This window comes from Muntiacus reevesi, chromosome X (genome assembly GCF_963930625.1).
Source record: "Muntiacus reevesi chromosome X, mMunRee1.1, whole genome shotgun sequence".
NCBI lineage: Eukaryota > Metazoa > Chordata > Mammalia > Artiodactyla > Cervidae > Muntiacus > Muntiacus reevesi.
The window spans coordinates 136,009,224-136,031,618 of record NC_089271.1 but is presented as its reverse complement, the minus strand read 5'-3'; the positions used below and the strand labels follow the sequence as shown (position 1 = coordinate 136,031,618).

Here is a 22,395-nt window from a genome sequence, read left to right as displayed (position 1 = left end):
TCACTCTTGAAAGTTTGAGGGAGAATTTATTTTATTCTATAATTTTTTCTTGGCTTCCATTTATTAGTGATTTCTACATGGTGAAATCCAGGTGTTTTACATAGAACTGCTTTATTACTGTGGATACCCAAATAAAATTCCATCTGCTTGGGCTTAACAAAACCATGGATTAAATGTGTTCCAAGCTCTGTTCATTTTGTCCCATGACTAAGTATTCATCAGACACTTATAGGGTAGAAATGCCCAACAAAAAATATAGACAGATCAGAGTGATATATTGTTGCCTACTGAACACAATTTTGCATGCTTAACTACCTGATATATTTTGTTTTTTCATAAATCTAGTCTAGCTCAGTCATTTTTAATTTACTTTCATCACTTTTTCATTCTTTTTAGGCTATCTCCCAAATTAGTCACTTTAGAAATCATAGCCAACTCAAGGTGATTTATAAGAAACACAGATTGGGAATCGTGTAGTCAGCAAGGTGATTAATTTTTAGATGTAGTAATTTGCTACTTCTTGAAAGAATTCATTTTCTCAACAAATGTAGTTTTCTTTCTCTGTCACTTTTGATCCAATTCAACGTATCTCTCTTGCTATGTTTACCGAGGGTCTAAATTTTTCCATCATGAAATAAATTCACAACTATTTGGATTATATAGGCTACTTTGGGAGATTTTTTTTCTTATTATGAGTTGTTTTCTGTAGGTAGAGTATTTATTTGGCTCATTGAACAAAATTTATTTTCATTATCCAAATATATATTTATATATAAGTATCTAATGTATAGGTTCAGATTTTTGCATTATCTCAATATTTATGAAATCTTAAATGTAATTTTAATATGTGTGTGCTTTGCAGAATAATTCAAACACATGTATCATACTAGCTTTGATGTAAGCACTAACTAATGGGAGATTTTTTACTTGTAAGCATACAAATAAATGAATATTATCAGAACAGAACATTTCTTTCTTCAAACAAAAAATTATTTTTTGTAATTGTATGTGTTTTATGAGACTAATATTCAGTAATAATGACATTTATTACTTTTCCCTGAGCAGGTTTCTGAGAAGTAACACATTCAAAATGATAGTATCTGAGATTTATGTATATCATCATGTATTTTCTGAAAACTGGTATATTCTGTTGACTCCAGGCTTAATTTTAAGCTCTTAAATTTTTTTTTTTTTCTTTACGGCAGACTAAATTTTGTAGGAACAAATGAAAAAAAAATAGCACAGCTATCATTTGGTTTGTAAGAAATAGTTTTATATCTCTGAATGTTGAGTCCTTAGATTATTTGCCAAGCCTTAATGAGTCACCTGGGCTTCCCAGGTGGCTCTAGTGGTAAAGAACCCACTTGCTGATGCAGGAGACATAAGAGATGCAGGTTCAATCCCTGGGTTGGGAAGATCCCCTGGAGAAGGAAATGGCAACCCATTCCAGTATTCTTGCCTGGAGAATCCCGTGGACAGAGGAACCTAGTATGCTGCAGTCCATAGCGTCGCAAAGAGTCAGATACGACTGAAGCAAAACAAGCAAGCAATGAGTCACTAAGTTAGAGTTGAGGAATAATCTTAGGTTATTCTTCTTTTTTCCCATTTATTTTTATTAGTTGGAGGCTAATTACTTTACAGTATTGTAGTAGTTTTTACCATACATTGACATGAATCAGCCATGGATTTACATGTGTTCCCCATCCCGATCCCCCCTCCCGCCTCCCTCTCCATCCCATCCCTCTGGGTCTTCCCAGTGCACCAGCCCCAAGCACTTGTCTCATGCATCCAGCCTGGGCTGGTGGTCTGTTTCACCCTTGATAGTATACTTGTTTCAATGCTCTTCTCTCAGAACATCCCACCCTCGCCTTCTCCCACAGAGTCCCAAAGTCTGTTCTGTACATCTGTGTCTCTTTTTCTGTTTTGCATATAGGGTATCATTACCATCTTTTAAATTCCATATATATGTGTTAGTATACTGTATTGGTGTTTATCTTTCTGGCTTACTTCACTCTGTATAATGGGCTCCAGTTTCATCCATCTCATTAGAACTGATTCAAATGAATTCTTTTTAATGGCTGAGTAATATCCCATGGTGTATATGTACCACAGCTTCCTTATCCATTCATCTGCTGATGGCCATCTAGGCTGTTTCCATGTCCTGGCTATTGTAAACAGTGCTGCCCTGTTTTGTTTACTACTACAATGTAGTCTTCTCTATCTCCGTATACTGAATATTTTGAGAATCATATCTCTGCTATGGACTCTGCCAGGTATTTTGTCTGTTATTTCATTTCTTTACTTTCTCAGCCCCATTATAACTTGCTTGGCCATAATGAATGACATATTCTGAACTCAGTACATCTTCTAGGCAACAATCCAGGGACTTTTTCCTCTCAGGTCATTTGTCCCAATTCAACATTCACTTTCCTAAGCTCTGTGTTTTCTGAGGACACTCAAAAAGCTCTTAATCTGTAGGGAAAATAATTCAGCTCAACAAATATCAGCAAGAATAGTGATCTTCGCTATAAGTTTTTCACACAAGATGATGAACACTTTGTTGATAAGGAGTGTGGTTTATTTATGTGTTGGTCCCCAGAAGTCTGATATTATGTGCCTGGCACATAATGAGCAATGGATGGAGTTAGCTCATTGGTGTCAACATTTTTGTGGATACTTTGTTTATAAAATTATCAATAATTTTTCTGCAATTTTAAGAATTGGTATTTGCAAATTTGGAAATGACTTCTTGAAATTGTTTTTCCAGCTTTTAATCTTTGGGCAAAATAGGTATTATCCATGTTTCATATATTGGATAAGTCAAGGTATTTGACAGAGCATACAACGTAGAGTGACAAGATCACTTGTCAGTCAGTGCCTTATTGTATCGAATGCTACCATGGTATTCTCTAAGTAACCTTTTAAATTTCCTCTAATAACATTATGATCTTTGAAAACAAGTCTTTGAAAAATGCTCCCAGAAAAGATGAGCAGAAAAGATCAGACATTGTCATCCATGCATTTTGAGAGTATTATTTTATATATCTAATAAAGTAATGTTAGAACAAGCTTAAATATTTTCTCTAGTATGTCTAAAGTTGGCATTACAGTGAAATGTCAGCATTCTTCACCAAAAATATTTGTTAAATTATATATTTGAATAAGGATGCAGTCAACACTTGTACATGTGCATCAATTAATGCCACCATTTAGTTAACCCAGTAAGATCATCAGTAATTCCAGATAAGAAAAATGCAGCTTCCCAAACTCATTTTTAGGCATATTTGGACTCCTGATATTTTTTTTACATTTGTAGATTTATTTATTTATTTATTCATTTATTTATATTAGTTGGAGGCTAATTACTGGACTCTTCATCCTTAAATTGATATGATAGATTAAAAATAAGTAATCAATACAGTGACTTCATAGAAGACTGCTCTTTTATTTCATGAGAACTTTGGAGATCAGACAGATTTTCTTTACCAAGTCATAATTATAATTTTTCATTAAAAATTCATATTCAATGTGGGAGGAAAAGATGAGGTGGTTAGAAATCTGTCTGAAAATATATTCCTAGTATTCAAGAACATTTTAATAGTAGTAGTAGTAATAGTCATATTATTCTGTATTAATTTGAATGACCCGTTTAAAACCAGCATCACCTATCTTCTCGTATTATACTCTGCCATCTTTGTAGTAAAAGTTGGCTGAAATGGAAGGTCAAAATATAAAACAAAACAAAGAGAAAATTCATCAAAAGTGGAGGCAAAATTTCCCAAGGAAATGTAAAGGAATTCAATGAGAGTTGATTTTTTAAAATGCTGTCCCAAGTCATCAGCAATTTTCAGGCCACAACCTGCTTCTTTTTTACTCTCCCTGTATTTTTTGATGCAGTAACCATAAAACCTAACATGGAAAGTGACCCTATGGGTGCAACCATGAAATTTCAGTGAGAAAAATCATTGTTAAAAGACTTGCAAGCATCTCCAAATTTCTGGTGCCAACAGTAGACCCCAGTGTCCTCCACAACTCCAGTTACATTCAGATCAAGCCAAAGTTAAAATTTTTAAAGACTCAGTCACTGAAAAGACTATGCTGCCTTCCCAGATAACACTTAGAAGGCAAAAGAAAATCAGAAAGGCAAAATAAAAATTTTAAACTAACTAGGCAACATAATTTAAGAATATTTTTAATGATTGATTAAATGTTGCATAAACTCAGTGCAGAGACAAGATATCCCTTCACCTGATAACTTAAGGCTACTGGGATGGTTTCTTTTAATTATCTCTAAAAGGGCTTCCCTTGTAGCTCAGTTGGTGACGAATCTGCCTGCAGTGCAAGAGACCTGGGTTCGATCCCTGAGTTGGGAAGATCCCTGGAGAAGGAAATGGCAACCCAGTTCAGTATCCTTGCCTGGAAAATCTCATGGACAGAGGAGCCTGGAGGGCTGCAGTCCATGGGGTCGCAAAGAGTTGGGCACGACTGAGCGACTAACACCTACTTCTTAGCATACTAAAACAAGGAATGCTTATTCTAGTTATAACTATTAATTTGGCTTTTCTCAAACATTTTCTGTAATATCTGTTATGTTTATGCTTTCTAGGATTGCTAGGATTACATTGTATTCACAGAAATGTTTCTATTCTCCTTTGCTTTACAGAATCTCTTTCAAACCTCACTAGTAGTGCAATGTACACTGTATTTCTAACCAATAATCTAGAAATTACTTCTGGATCCTGGGAATGAGGGGTTGCCAAGGGAGAGAAAAGCTTGAAGTATTTTTTATTTTTATATTTTCAGTTAATTTCACAGTTTCCTGTTAAAGCTTTAAAATTAAAAGCCAAGGATTATTGTTACCTTGCCTCTCTTTAGGCTTGTTATTTAGAAAATTGTACCTTTTGGCCTTTTAAAAGTAAGTTTCCTGTCTGTAATATCAGTCCCTAAGGGAAGTTTGTCATATAAAGCAATCATCTAATTTATTTATGCCTTTAGAAATTTCATGTGTATCTAACAATGAAAACAATTATTTTATGGGGAAATTTTAAATAGAAACTATCTTTTAGTTGCATTAGAAACTTGTAAAATGAACTACAAGAAGGAAAATATGTCAATTATTGTATGATGAGAACATAAGTCTAGTTCTGGGTTTTGGTTTAGTTTTGATATTATAGATTCAGACTCCTTAGGTGAGATTAGGATTGGGAGTTTTAAAATATGTTTATTTGTGTATGAGTGGGGACAAGATACAATAGAAAGAAAGAAAGTTCTCTAATTTTCCTAATATTGAATATCCATACTTCTTAAATAATCAGCTGTTCATCCTGCTCTGTCTCAAAATCAATTATCTTCAACCTCATCATGTTTGTCTTGCTTTACTTTCACAAGTTTGTTGTAACAAAAACAAAGAGGTCATTTAACAATATTGTATTATGTAATTCCTAGTGTCATGATCTTTATTCACTGAGACATTTTGACAAGCTATGAATATTTAATGGAAGAATTACAAACATTAAGTCGTGTCCCAGTCAACAGTAAGCACTAGCTTGGAACTACCGGAGCTATGTAAATAGTCACTACAGTGAATCAATAATTCCTCCAAGGTTTTATAAGCTTTTCAACTTGGTTAATTGAACAATAGAGTTATGTGTTCACCTTGATGCCCCAAACTCAGTAAGAGAGTTAATATGAGGTATTTGTCTTGTACATTGCAAATATGATGTGTCAGGTAAATGCAGCACAATAATAATGATGAGTTGCAGTGAAGTTTAATGTCATACTTCCCATTTAATTACATCAAGAGGTGGATCCATGTCAATGTATGGCAAAACCACTGCAATATTGTAAAGTAATTAGCCTCCAATTAAAATAAATAAATTTAAAAAAGACACCCAATAAAAATGAATATTTTATTGCTCATAAAAAAGAGTTGATTTAGCAAACTTTCCTCTTTTCATTAACAGCAGGAATGGTGCATTCACACTAGGAAACAAACAAAGATCACTAATGAAACAGGTTTGTTCAAGTAGCACGCTTTCAGTATATGAGTCAATTCTTCAAAGGCATATATATAATTGAGCATACTTTGTACCATGTTGAACAGGATTATATAGACGTTAGTCCTTCTCCTTGACTTCAAGTAAGACCACACCACAAGCTCACTAGAAAAAATGGAAATACATCCATTTTCTAAAGGCTGAGATAAAATGTGATTCACAAGTACTTCTTGTTAATTACAACAGTCAGATGATCCATTTTCCCTTGCCATATAGTGAGTAACTTCTCTAGTATACCTGTATCTGCTTATCCTTCCTCTTTTCATGCCTCAGTTCAGTTCAGTCACTCAGTCGTGTCCGACTCTTTGTGACCCCATGGACTACAGCACACCAGGCGTTTCATCCCTACTTGGAAATAAAATCTGTATTTAATCAATAGCACCAACTATGATGATTCTTCAAATTTAATGAGAAACCAGTATTTGCAGAAGAAAAACGAGAAGTCTTACATATGCTGCTGAAAATCATGAAATTAAGTGTAGCATTTACCTATACCATTTGGGTGTGGAAAATAAGTTTAGAAATTCTGGAAACAATGCCAAAATCCATAAAGACAGACTGGAACAATAGAAGCAAAACTGAATGAAAGTACATTCATAATAGATTTTTTCATTTATCTTAAGTTCAAGTTGAGAGTGGTTTTATTTTCATTGTTTTGGATTCTGTTAAAGATTTGTGAAACAGGAGGGAAATGATTTGATGATTAGTGATAAAACTATACAGTACTGATAATATTTCTTGTTCATCTTTCTTCTGTTTCCTTGGAACATGAACCTCTGTGAGTTTAGCATTTGCCCTCTTATTATATAAACCCCAAGGAGAAGAAAATAATGTCTTGTTCACAGTAGTTGCTTATTAATGGTTTTCTATGAGGTTTCACTGCAAGGAAAGGAATTAAAAACTTAATAATCCCCCTAGCTCTCTGAGCAGTTTATAGCGCAGGAGATATTTAAAGTTTTATGGCAGTCTCCTAGGAAGTCATCGTCTCTTTGCCTTTTCTCACATTTAAGATTTTAATTGCCTCAGTGTTTCAGTGACAATTACAGCCTATTCAGAATTTTTCTTTTAATGATCTGACAGCTCTGAGTTTTAGTTTCTGGGAACTTTTCCTGAAGTAAGTTATATTTGTTATTTAAAGTCTCAGAAGAATATCAGTCTGTGCAATATGGGACCAATTTCCCATTTACTGGCTTTGAAGCCATCAGTGTTTTATCTGATTCTGTCTGTATGTTAAGCAAGCAAAGCTTTTCAATATTTCCATTTTCTTTTGTGCCACTAATCTAACAATGTACTGACTTGATCACTTGACTTACTAGTCCACATCAATCCAAATAAAGTGTCTGCTGCTTTTTTTTGGCATAAATTTAATTCAATTCTTATTTATGCTTGTTCAAATCCAATGGAGCTTCTCTATTAAGATGCCTTATAGCAATGTACAGTTTCTAATTATCTCATTTTGAGCCTGATTTTCACATTTCTATCAGACAGAATGCCAGGAAAAATGAGTTAAATATAAACATTATAAATGGGCATGAACTAATTTTCTCTGATAGAGAAGAAATGGTTCTACTTAAAGAGAACAAGACTTCAGCTGCAATATCTTGCAATTCTTCTGTTCCTCACCCCGTTCTCTTCTAGTCATTTTTCTGAGACTCTACTTTTTGCTCATGCTGTCACCCTTACTCTTCTATTTTTCCTGATATATCACAATCATTCTTACTCTGCACACTTTGATTCTATTTGTTCACGTCTTGACCACTGTAATAATTGAACATTTTCCCCCATGCATCTTAAATTAACTGTATTGACTAATAGTATGTTTTCTATTGCTGCATAACAAATTACCAAAAATCTAATGGTTTAAAATCATACCGATGTATTAGTTCACAGTTTTGTAGGTCAGAAATCCAGGGGCTTCACCTGGATTCTCTGCTTAAGGTCTTTTTTTTTTTTTTTCAATGTTTTTTTTTTCCCATTTATTTTCATTGACTGGAGGCTAATTACTTTACAATATTGTAGTGGTTTTTGTCATGCATTGATATCAATCAGCCATGGATTTACATGTGTTCCCCATTCTGATCCCTCCTCCCACCTCCCTCCCCATCCCATTCCTCTGGGTCTTCCCAGTGAACCAGCCCTGAGCACTTGTCTCATGCATCCAACCTGGGCTGGCGATCTGGTTCACAGTTGATAATATACATGTTTCAATGCTATTCTCTCAGATCATTCCACCCTCACCTTCTCCCACAGAGTCCAAAAGTCTGTTCTATATGTCTGTGTCTCTTTTTCTGTCCTGCATATAGGGTTATCATTACCATCTTTTAAAATTCAATATATATGCATTAGTATACTGTATTGGTGTTTATCTTTCTGGCTTACTTCACTCTGTATAATGGGCTCCAGTTTCATCCATCTCATTAGAACTGATTCAAATGTATTATTTTTAATGGCTGAGTAATATTCCATTATGTATATGTACCACAGCTTCCTTATCCATTCGTCTGCTGATGGGCATCTAGGTTGCTTCCATGTCCTGGCTATTATAAACAGTGCTGCGATGAACATTAGGGTGCACGTGTCTCTTTCAGATCTGGTTTCTTCGGTGTGTATGCCCAGGAGTGGGATTGTTGGGTCATATGGCATTTTTATTTCCAGTTTTTTAAGGAATCTCCACACTGTTCTCCATAATGACTGTACTAGTTTGCATTCCCACCAGAAGAACCAAATCAACAAAATTAGAAATGAAAATGGAGAGATCACAACAGATAACACAGAAATACAAAGGATCATAAGAGACTACTACCAGCAGCTCTATGCCAATAAAACAGACAACTTGGAAGAAATGGACAAATTCTTAGAAAAGTATAAGTTTCCAAAACTGAACCAGGAAGAAATAGAAGATCTTAACAGACCCATCACAAGCACAGAAATTGAAACTGTAATCAGAAATCTTCCAGCAAACAAAAGCCCAGGACCAGATGGTTTCACAGCTGAATTCTACCAAAAATTTAGAGAAGAGCTAACATCTATCTTACTCAAACTCTTCCAGAAAACTGCAGAAGAAGGTAAACTTCCAAACTCATTTTATGAGGCCACTATCACCCTAATACCAAAACCAGACAAAGATGCCCCAAAAATGAAAACTACAGTCCAATGTCAGTGATGAACATAGACACAAAAATCCTTAACAAAATTCTAGCAAACAGAATCCAACAACATATTGAAAAGATCATATATCATGACCAAGTGGCCTTTATCCCAGTGATGCAAGGATTCTTCAATATCCACAAATCAATCAATGTAATACACCTCTTTAACAAACTGAAAAATAAAAACCATGATTATCTCAAAAGATGCAGAAAAAGCCTTTGACAAAATTCAACATCCATTTATGAGAAAACCCCTCCAGAAAGCAGGAATAGAAGGACCATACCTCAACATAATAAAAGCTATATATGACAAATCCACAGCAAGCATCACCCTCAATGGTGAAAAATTGAAAGCATTTCCCCTAAAGTCAGGAACAAGACAAGGGTGCCCACTCTCACCACTACTATTCAACATAGTTTTGGAAGTGTTGGCCACAGCAGTCAGAGCAGAAAAATAAATAAAAGGAATCCAGATAGGAAAAGAAGAAGTAAAACTCACTGTTTGCAGACGACATGATCCTCTGCTTTAGGTCTTGAAAGGCTGAAATCAATGTGTCTGCTGGGCAGAGCTCTTATCTGGAAGCTCTGGGGAAGAATCTGCTTCCAGGTCATTCAGATTGTTGGTAGAATCCAGTTCCTTATGGCTATAGAACTGTAGTCCCTACTTTCTTGCTGGCTGCCAGCTAGAGGCCACTCTCTGCTCCTTGAGGCAACCCACAGTCCTTTTCACATGGCCCTCTCTATCTTCAAAGCTAGCAACTCCATATAGAATCATTTTTCATGCTTTAATTCTCTTTACTTACAAACTGGAGAAAATTATCAATTTATAAAGCACTAGTGGGATGATATTAGGTCTACCTGGATAATCTCTCTTGCCATATAAATCAGCAAACTCATGGAAGTGATAACATGTGTTTACTTATTTCAGTCACACTGAAAATAGCAGGGATTATGCAAGGATGAGTGTCACTGAAGTCATTCTAGAAGATTTGTCTAACAGGCTAACCCATTATCATCGAAAATCTTCCAGTGCCTTTCAAAAATTTTTGACTGGTACCACTGGTATTGAAATACATTGTGTGTGCAACTCAGAACACATACACACTGTAGTTTCACAAAAGAGTATTCTCATTGTGTGCAATAAATGATGCTATTTTCTCTTCTATTTCATAAAAAGAAAAGATTGGTTTAACCTACTAAATTTAGGGCAAAATTTTTTTTAGCCAAATTGGGGAAAAGCAGTCACTTTTTGCCCCTTTTTGAAAATCCATTTGTAATTTTGGTGATCTGCAAAATTCGTCTGTGAAAATTGGAATGAAGTAATGTTTAAAATGAGTTGTCTTTTATTTTAATACTGATTTATCTTATTCTCCTTTTATGTTAATATCATTCCAATGTGCACATGTAATTACTTTTAAAATAAAGAAAGAGAATTGGGAATTCAATACATAGATTGTTACACTTAGGTAGGAGCATTTTATTCTGTGTAAAAACCACCATATGGCCTACCAATATAAATAAACTTTTTTTTAAAGTAGTTATTGTGGTAGTCACTAGATGGCAGATGTGTGTTGCCAAAATGAAAGGTGCCCACAGAAGGAAGTCTATTTATTAAGTATTAGAATTATACCTCAGACTTCCTATATAAACTTGAGATTGTTAAACAGTAAAGCAGGCCCTAACATCATATAATTTAATGTCTTCTAGTTTTCCTTGAGAAATATTTATAATATATTTTTCTTTTATTTTAAGCTATGACTTTTTAATATACTCATCATACAACTCCAGCACTGTTAAGTGGCTTTGGATCCACTAAACTTGAGACCATACAATTTTCTTCCAATACTGTAACCTTATAGCCTAAAGAAAAACCGAATGAAAATCATGTATCCTTCCAATCCCAGTTGATTGTTACTTCTTAAAAAAGTCATATTTGATCAATGAATCTAAACTCTCTCCTAGCACACTACCATTTCCTTTCTTAGCACCAATCACTACCTCCAATGATATGGAATTGGTGTGATTATTTGTACGAAGTCTATTACCTGCAATAGACTTTCTTCTCCATACAAAAAGGGATCATGTCTGTTTTGCCTGTCACCATGTCACCAGCACCTAGCACTGTGTGATGCACAGAAGGTCCTCAAGTAAGGCTTATGCAATAAATTAGTGATGGATATGATTACAGATTATTTTTTTTTAATATTATTTTATTAGTTGGAGGCCAATCACTTCACAACATTTCAGTGGGTTTTGTCATACATTGACATGAATCAGCCATATAGTTACACGTATTCCCCATCCCGATCCCCCCCTCCCACCTCCCTCTCCACCCGACTCCTCAGGGTCCTCCCAGTGCACCAGGCTCGAACACTTGACTCATGCATCCCACCTGGGCTGGTGGTCTGTTTCACCATAGATAATATACATGCTGTTCTTTCAAAACATCCCACCCTCACGTTCTCCCCCAGAGTTCAAAAGTCTGTTCTGTACTTCTGTGTCTCTTTTTCTGTTTTGCATATAGGGTTATCGCTACCATCTATCTAAATTCCATATATATGTGTTAGTATGCTGTAATGTTCTTTATCTTTCTGGCTTACTTCACTCTGTATAATGGGCTCCAGTTTCATCCATTTCATTAGAACTGATTCAAATGAATTCTTTTTAACGGCTGAGTAATATTCCATGGTGTATATGTACCACAGTTTCCTTATCCATTCATCTGCTGATGGGCATCTAGGTTGCTTTGCTTCCAGATTATTTTATTTTTTCCTCATCAAGTGCTTTTTTGTTAAGGACCTTGCTAACACTTAGGTACATGTGAGTTTTTCCTTAGGGAGGACCAAGGCTAAAGTGAATCACCTTTGCTACTATTGCAAAAAGAACACAACTACTCTAAGGTATAGTTTCAAAGTCTGCCTGTACAACATTTTAATGAAAATGTTGATTTAAAAAAATCCTCTTGTGCATATAATTTCATGGAGGAAGAGAAGAAATATCAAGCTGCTAGCCAATGTGTACTTTCTTGAAACTGTATTTTCTGTGATACATCTGATTCTACATTAACATCAAAGGTTACTGCCACAGATATTAGTCTTTCACATTTCTTATGATTCAATTATGAATTTTGTGAAAAGGAAAGCATGAATCTAGATCTGAAAGCATATATAATATGAGCATAAGAAAAATATCTCTTCATTTCACTTTAGCAGTTTATACTGGCAGGTGATTTTGTACTCATTCGTACTCTTTTTCTTTTATAATAACATAAGTAATATAATGAAGCATCGAATTATTCCTTGAAGTGGAATATGAATTATGGCTAAGTGTAAATAGGATTGACATGCTACTCTAAATCATTATCAATAGATGTGAAGGCATGTGATTGTACCTGTCTTTGTCAATAAAAAACTGCATTCTGTCATGTTCCAAAGTTTGATGAATATTACATACCTCCCCTAATTCACTGACTCTTCATTATTATTGTTGTTTGATTCAAATAACAAAATCTCTGCTGAAATAGAAGCTTCAAAAATGTTTTGCTGATGTGCTTTGGATCCATATAAAGATTTAAATAGATGGGATGTGCTCGTTTTTTCTACACTTGCTTGTCTTGATTTTCTGAACTGGAATGTAAAAATAACCCAGGTATTTGACACTTTTATGCTCATTTCAAGATTTAAGAGCAAAGAAGAATTGTGATCTGTTAAAATTGGTTCACATAAATACACTCTCCAGTTGGTTTCATCCTCTAAAATAGGCTGGACTATAGTACCATCTTATGCTGAAGTCTATATTTTTGCATAATCCAGTCAAGAGAAAAGTAGTGACCAAATGAGCATGTATAATTTTTAAAAGTATTAGATGGTAATAAATTGACATATGAAAAATCAGTCATTTTAAAAAGAATAAGATTTTAATATTTGTCCAGGCTGTTTTGTTCTAGAGTTTATTAAAAACAACTAAATAAAACAAAACAAGCATTTCAGTTACTTTTGTACATATAGAGAAAATACATAATGTCAAGGACACCAGCCAGCCACCCTAACCAAACTCAGGAAGAAAATTTCTAAGAACTTGTTATCCTTAAAACTTCAATTCAAAAAGCTCAAGAACTATTTTTGAGTGCTCACTATGTGTCTGCTAAAAAAATAAAAAAATGAAGTGCTAAAAACTTCTTAAGGGAATTCTTACTCAAAATAACATTACAGACATTTATATTTAAATATATCTATCATATTTTATAAAGATGTATTAACAGTGTATTATTTCAATGGAACTATAAACCTAAAGACCTAAACATCACAATGTTCACTGCAGCACTGTTTACAATAGCCAGGACATGGAAGCAACCTAGATGTCCATCGGCAGATGAATGGATAAGGAAGCTGTGGTACATATACACCATGGAATATTACTCAGCCACTAAAAAGAATTCATTTGAATCAGTTCTAATGAGATGGATGAAACTGGAGCCCATTATACAGAGTGAAGTAAGCCAGAAAGATAAACACCAATACAGTATACTAACACTTATATATAGAATTTAGAAAGATGGTAATGATGACCCTATATGTGAGACAGCAAAAGAGACATAGATGTAAACAACAGGACTTTTGGACTCTGTGGAAGAAGGTGAGGGTGGGATGATTTGAGAAAATAGCATTGAAACATGTATATTATCATATGTGAAATGGATCACCAGTTCAGGTTCGATGCATGAGACAGGGTGCTCGGGGCTGGTGCACTGGGATGACCCTGTAGGATGGGATGGGCAGGGAGATGGGAGGGGGGTTCAGGATGGGGCACACACGTACACCCGTGGCTGATTCATGTCAATGTATGGCAAAAACCACCTCAATATTATAAAGTAATTAGCCTCCAATTAAAATAAATAAATTAATTTAAAAAAACCTATAGAAAAGGCCTATCAATTTGAAAGCATGTACTTTTATAGTAAACCATTGTGATTGTTCATTACCACTCTTCTCTTGAATGCATTGCCAAAGGCTATAAATTTCAGCTCAGGATGGTACTATAATCCAGAGGATCACAAAGAGGATGAAGCTGACTAGAGAATGTATTTAGGCTGAACCTGTTATTAAAGGGGCTTCCCTCATAGCTCAGTTGGTAAAGAATCCGCCTGCAATTCAGGAGACCCTGGCTTGATTCCTGGGTCAGGAAGATTCCCTGGAGAAGGGAAAGGCTACCCACTCCAGTATTCTGGCCTGGAGAATTCCACTAAGAGTTGGACACAACTGAGCAACTTTCACTTTTCACTTGCTATTAAAGAGCTATTTAAAAAAATAAATAAATAAAAATAAAAAGCTATTTTTTCACCATAAGGATATCTCCTTTTGATAGTTCATTTAGTCCTATATTTTAGTTAACAGTTTATGTGAGGGATTTTCTTTCCCTACAAATGTAAATTCTCATAGTGTTTCTGTGTCTCCTCATTTGAGTATCATAAAAATCCTAGAGATTTCAATTCTAGTTGAGCACAAATACATCAATTCATTCTTTCTGATTTCAACTTTGCCCTTTTTTTTTCAAGGTAAGACTACTTATATAAAGGTATCATAACAATTTCTAACTAACTGGTTTCCCTCCCAATCTTTGAAGACAAAGAAAAGAAGTCCAGATGCAATATTTTTTTATTGTGAGACATTCATTACAAATATATTTTGTTAAAGCTTCATATTAGGAAAGCAATCAACATTAACTAAAATAGTTTGGTACCTAATCATATTACACTGACCATGATTTTAAAATAATTAGATGATTCTATTGACTAATTTCAGAAAATGCCCTTGTTCATTAAATCAACATACCTCTTTAATATCTGCTAATCATTTAGCTTTCTGTAGAGCAATTTCACATAAAATCAACATACCTCTTTGATAACTGCCAATCATTTAGCTTTCTATAGAGCAATATCAGCTATTTGGCCACACACTAGAATTTAAAAGACACAGAAGGATTAAATGAGTTGGCCAAAGCTATAATGTTCAGAAGTAAAAATTGTACTCAACTTTCTATCCTTGAATCACAAAACTCAATGTTCATTCAAATACAATATGCTTCTGTCTTTTTTTAATAACAAAGTCAGCTTTCCCCACTATTTTACACATCTTATCTTATAGGTTTAGAGACAAAATGTCCTCCAAGATTACCTGACTCAAAAATTTTAGCATTATTCAACTTCACATGAAATGGACAAAAGACTTTTTATATGTACTTAACTACATGACCCAGAAGAAGAAGACATTATTTGGCAACTATAATAGAACACTTCATTGCTTGAAAAGAGTCTCTGCTTTCAAAACTACTGATGCAATTAAACAATGTAATCATGTGACTCACTTGGGTTAATCCTAGTTCGCCAAAGCTGAAAGCTATCTTTCCTTCATTTTAAATGTTTGCCTATAACTGTGTCAGTTATGCTAAATTCACAAATTGTGTTAAAATAATAATCTAGAACTATTTGTTGTGGGGATTATCTCCATACTACTTGTTCGGATACAATAACTAGTGTGTTTTCCAACAGAGCAAAATTGCCTTCTTTACATTTTTACTCTAGTCATGGAAGTGTTAATTGTACCCAGAAATCACTTTGTCCCTTTGCTATTGTTGTGAGTAAATTAAATGATTGAGAAAGCAACTGTGAGATTTAACAAAGTTTTGCATAAACAACTTATGTTTGAGAATAGTTCTGCCAGTTATTCCTGCCAGAGTTAGTCCCTGGAACAGTATGTGTAACGCAGCCATGTGGGGCTTCCAGACATCTAGGAATTAATACAGATTTGAGAACAGTTTTCTTTCCACTTCTTCTTTCTGGTCCCTTACTCTCTCTCCCCCTCCCTCCTTGTCTTTCTTCTCACCTTCTCTTCTTTGTCCTGCCTTTCTGCCTGACTTCCTTTTATTGAATATTTCAAGAGTGAGATGTTCAGGAATGCACTCCAAAGTAGCTTTCTACTGCATTTAATTGTGCAGTCTATGACAATTTCTTCACTTCTTTTATTTAAAGGGAAGATATAAGACACTGATACTAGTAAGACTTTAAACATTTGTGACTCTTAGAGGCCCTTTCCTCTTGGTAAGACTGAGCATAAAAGGACTGAAAAGAGAATAGGAGACTTGCTTCTAATCTTGGCACCAATAAGAATTAACAGCAGGACATTGGACAGGTCATTTATCCCTTCTGGATCAGTTGCTTCAACTGTCAAAACAGGGAGTCAGATGGTCTTTGAATGTCCCTTTCAATACCTTCCCTGAGAGTGTAGTTATTAAGACATAGAAATTGACAGGTACAGTGTTCAACTTGGAGAATTTTATATTGGGTTGGCCAAAAGTTAGTTCGGGGTATTCCCTAAGATCATATGGAAAAACCCGAACAAACTTTTTGGCCAACCCAATAGTTTCTAGCAGGACTCAACGAACAATTGTAAGCATTAATGGTACAGAGTGAAAGAATATAGACATTGGAATGAACAATTTTTAAATTGAATCCATATCTACCATTTACAATCTATATGTGTTATTTTAATGTCTCAATTTATTTTTTAATTTGGTATTGCACTGTTGTCATGGCAACGATTGAGGAAAAAGTATATGAAGTATTTCTCACAGCGTTTGACATATAATAATAAATTAGTAAATGGAAACAATTATTATTCATTCATTTTTCATCATCTTTTCATGTTGAAAAGTTTCTACAGGAATTACTTCATCAGAAAGATCCTTTATTCTTCTCTCTACATATCTTAGAGTGACAGTTGGTGACTTACATAGTAACACTTACCAGGGTATACCACAATAACAGATTCAGTGGCATGAAATATAAAAAGTTTCATACTAAGAGCTTTTCTACTGCCAGATGCAAAGTATTGAGCCAAAAGGTATGTGGGAAGCTGATGAATAAGTTTCCACAAATATTGGCAAGAGCTGGGTACTTCTTTTATGAATGTACATTCTCAGTTTTTGGCAAGTTAATTGCAATGACCATTTAGATAATTTCTGGCTTTCTCTGAGTAGCAGGTGTTCTGTGGAATCTGTAGAATTTTTCAAGTCTATATATATGCAATGTGATACAATTAGTTACAGAGGCACTATATTGCCAACTCCTCTATCTTTGGCTTTTATTTTTTTTAAGTTGTTTTTCTATACAGATGGTTTTAATTTAGACCAAAATATTTTAGTAATTTAAAATAAGATCTTAAAACTCAAGGAACCTTTCTTATAATAACAAGTAATTTGATGACAACTGATTTTATTTCAGAACTCCAATACCCAGCAGATGGTGGGAAAAAATTAAATTTCAATAGAGAACAGCAGTGGGTATAAAATCACATATATGTTATTCAGTAATCTTAAGAACTGAGGTAATTTCCAAAAGTAGCTTGCAGAACTTTTATTCCTTTATTTATAGAAGAGATGAGTAAAATCTTGAAAATGTTTAGAAATTGTACCAATTTATATCATATATGCTTCTTTAATGAAGAACAAGGAAGAACAAGAGCAGAGAACAAAAATGTAATCCTCACATAGGCAGGGGTCTTTGATTTACTGTTGCATTCCAAGTGTCTAGAATATTGTCAAGTACATACTAGGCATCAAATAATTGTGTTAAATGAACAATATCCTGATGAGTACATAAACTCTCTGCTTATACTGTCTTTCTAAATGTGCTGGGTTGTTTTTTTTTTAATGCCCAATATGTTCTTTTAGAATCTTGACTTGCTATTTACTAGGAAACACTGCTTAACCTCTCTGAAACTAGTGATTTCTTTTTCTGTAAAATGACTTGTGGACCTTAAAATTAGATGAAACTAATGAACATCATGCCTAGGACACAGTAGGTGGTCATTAAATGTGAATTTTATTAGCACTGTACCTGCACTTTGAAAAAAATAGGCCCTTATAACTTTAACCTAGAAATTGTTATTTGTAATATAAGAAAATAGAACTCCCTGTGCGAGTTTTTGAAATGTAACAATAGAAGTAACACCGCCTATGACTTACTACTTAAAGAGGAACAAATGTTCATGTTGATGCATGTATTTTTGTTAAACAAATGCATAATTTAGTCAGTATCATATGCAGTTTGGAAAAGGAAAGCATTATTTAAATGCCATTTCCTGTGATATCATGAAATACTGAGTCCATGAAAAGAGAAAAAAGAAGAAACTACTCTTATTAACCTATTTCCCAGCATAATTTCAAAGGTCTATAAAAACCACATATGAGCCAAAGGGGTCACACAGTACCTCAGTGAGGATTTGCACCAAATGTATTTTCCTTTATAAATTTGCTGAGTGGACAAAGTATTCTCAATGAGAAATGAATACCTTTAATCAGTGCAAAATTTCAATATATCTAGTTACTGATATTAAAAATTATGCCCAGTCATGCATGATGGAACTAATTTTGAATCTACAGCTGCTAGAGAAATCCATAGCAAATTGAAATATAATATGCATACTACATGGGAAGCTGTCAGAAACCCTTATTTACCATCAGTCACCTTCCTCTAAATGATCACCATTGTTGTCCTGCAAGATTTTTAAGCCTTTTACCAAATTAGAGCCACGCCCTGTATTTAGTGACTCCTTGAGAGCTTAGGGCTTCCCTGGTGGCTCAGAGGTTAAACTGTCTGTTTGCAATGCAGGAGACCGGGGTTCCATCCCTGGGTTGGGAAGATCCCCTGGAGAAGGAAGTGGCAACCCACTCCAGTATTCTTGCCTAGACAATCCCATGGACGGAGGAGTCTGGTAGGCTACAGTCCACGGGGTCGCAAAGAGTCGGACATGACTGAGCGACTTCACTTCACTTCACTTCTTCTTGAGAGTTTAGATGAGAGCTTTCAAGTTGTTGTAAGCCATTGTTAAAGTGCAGAGGGTATATTGATGAAAAGACATTAATGAATTAGTATTGGAAATATGGTTCACTCAAGGACTACTTGTCTCAAAATATGCTGTTGTCATACCCACTGGGAAGAAAGCTGTCAATGAAGAAATATGCCTATATAATTTTACACTATCTAGAAAGATCAACTTTTTTTTCTAGAGAAAATGCACTATCTTCATCATTTTAGAGATGGTTAATATTTGTGTGTTTTGTTTTTAACAACTGGACTGGTAGCACATTACAGTGCTAAAAACAAAAACTGGGTAGGGCATAAAACAATGAGGTCTTCCATCTTTGAGAAAACTAAGTATTTTTCATGCTATATAACCTGAAAGCATTTATCATTTGTAGTTATAATTTCTTTTGAAAAAAATTTTCAAATCTACACAGTAGTAGAGACAATAGTATAATGATCCTCCATGTACCATCACCCAGATTTAATAATGAATAAGATTTTTCAAAGTTTGATTCATCTATCATTTTCTCTCCTACTCTCTTTATTAAATTATTTTAAATCATTGTGCTTTACTTCAGTATGTGTTTCTAAAATTGTGGGTATATTCTTACATACCCATGATGTAATTACTATATGTAATAATTTTAAGAATAATTCATTGGTACCACCTACTATTCCAGTTTATATTCACATTTTCAACATTGTCTCAGAAATACCTTTTAATATTTTTCCTCTTAGATTTACTTTAACTTTGGGTGAAACTTTAGAATAACATGGTGATATTTTAGCAAAGTTGCCTAGAGTTGGTCTATATTATACTATGAATCTATGTGACAGAAAACTATGTGGCACATGAGTGGATGAAACAGTCGTAACTGCCTATATATAAAATAATTTTTCAGTGAGATGTAAAAACTGGTGTTGCTGTTACTAAGCAGCTGTTATCTCATAAATTGCTTATTTTGGTCAAATTTACAGTGATCAATATTTCATAGATTTTAAATATTAGGTAAATTAATTATTTTCCTTGAAAACATGAATGAAAATATTCAACCACTCAAAGGGACTTTGAATCATTATGAAATGATTTCCACTTGTGAAATTATGGTGTTATGGAGGATGATAAAATTTGTGTATCCATGTCACCTTTCTTTTCATTCCCCAGCCCCAGAATACCACACACAATCACACTTTGAAATCATGAGCAAAAGAACTTGAGGGCTTATGTTGGTTTTGAGCTACTTGACAGATTGTATTTTTGTAAATTGAGTTTAACAGGAGGTACTCTGGGAGAGTAGTTAGCAGAATTCTTCATGCATCTAGTTAGGAAAAAAGTGAAGCCATATTACATGTCATTTGTGGTCTGATATTTAACTTTGATCTCACTGAGAGGACTTATATAAAATAGGCATCCCTGTTACATCTAAAAATATTGACATCATCTGATATGAAGTTCACAGAGTTGGTGCAAGGAACAGTATTTTCAAAGGTGTTGAACTGATGTACCATTTTTCTCTGTGAATAAATAAAATGGAAGAAGAGTACACAAAGAAGCAATCAGGTTTAGTTGAGCATTAGACCAGTAAAACAGAAGTAAAACTTTAGATAGATGTGAAACTGGCTAGTACTTCTTATAATTCACTTTTCTGTAAAGTATCCCAGGCATACCACTTTATAAAATCAGAAAATTACAAATAATTTTGTTTTAAAATTTGTGTGTCTGTGTAGTCTCTCCTAATCCTCTGAGAATGAGGTACACATTTAAAAATCATTTAAGGAAGCAGAAAGAAGAGATGGGGCAGAAAACATGAACATTAATTTGTGCACTGTGCAGGCTGTATCATGAGAGTATTCAAGGTAAAAATCACTTTCACATTCCTTTCAAATCAAGAGACTTTCTCAGATGAATGTCATGTCCTACATTTAATTGACAATAACAAGAAGTAGAATGTAGTTGCAACCAAACTTAGCTATTTAGAAGTATCTTATATGTAAGATAGCAGGGAATAATGTCCAATATTTATGAAGAAAACCAGAATCACAGCACTTCAGAGTCAGAAAGGATAGAGATACTTTATCATAACCCTTTCATGTTATGATTGAAAACACTGAGACCCAAATTGGTTCAGTGACTTATCCTAAACCACACATCAACTAAGTGATAAAAATCAAGACTAGAACCTGGGTTTTCCACCTCTCAACCTCATTTCCTTCTTCCTATACCTCACATATTTAACATCTAGGGGACTGAATGGTGCTATAATGATGTACACATTATATGTTATTGGTTATACAATTAACTTTCAATTTGTCTCAATTTTTTGTACTTGTAATAAACTTTATTTTCACATTATTAATTTGTTTTTTTAAAGGTATTGCTCAATTTTTGGAATTTATATGCATTGAACAATAATAAGTTATAAAGCAATAGTAACAGTTGCTTTTTATAGCTGGAACAGCAAAACCAGCCCTAGACTGAGCCTTCCACTCCAAAGTGGCTTTTTGTTTGTTTCTCTTCCCATTATATAGGTGATTCTGAAGCTGTGAAATGAAGAGCTGTTGGAAAAACGAGAAGTTAAGAGTTCATTCGGCTGTCCAGATGTATCCAAATACCCTGATATTTGGCAATAAATACATGTGGGCAACTGATTGAACTTTTCGCTTTTCTGACTCGACTGGATCCCCCTACAGCTAAAAGGGCCTGCTATAATAGCCAAAAGTTTGTGATCACAACCTAATGAGATGGGAAATGGGAGTTGCTTATGGGGGAGAAGACACCAATGTATTATGTAAGTGGGAACACATTTTAATTTGCAGCTGAATTGAATGTTAAGTATCTTTAAAAAGACAGTTTCCCCTTCTAGTTTGTGAAATTTAAATCAAACTGAGAAAATTTTGAACTGTTCCCACCACTGACACGTATGTGCTTAATTCACCAAAATAAAAGGACTGGATTTTTTTTTTATTGTGATTGACAAGACCCAACAGATGCTGACTCGTATTACTAGTATACTATAATATTTTTAAAATATCTAACCTCAAGCTATGGCTACATACATAGGTCCATCTGAAGTACTTCTCCCAGTCACTCTTAATCTGACTATGCCATTCCATTTTATTCACAGCAGTTCTTTCTATCTGAAATTATCAACTACTTCTTTAATGCTTGTTGTCTGTATCTCTTACTAGAATATAAGCTCCCTGAGAGTAGGGTCCTGGTCTACTTTCTTTGCTAGAGTGTCTGGCAGAATACCAGGTACATAATAAGCAATCAATAAATAATTGAATTCATGAAAGTACTATCATACAGACTATTATACAGTCCTGC

General features: G+C 34.3%; 1 protein-coding gene across 1 annotated transcript in view; it reads left to right on the top strand.

The window, feature by feature from the left end:
• Nucleotides 1-22,395, top strand: part of HTR2C (5-hydroxytryptamine receptor 2C) — a 294,503-nt gene that overhangs the window by 94,626 nt on the left and 177,482 nt on the right. The gene's annotated exons all lie outside the window — the stretch shown is intronic.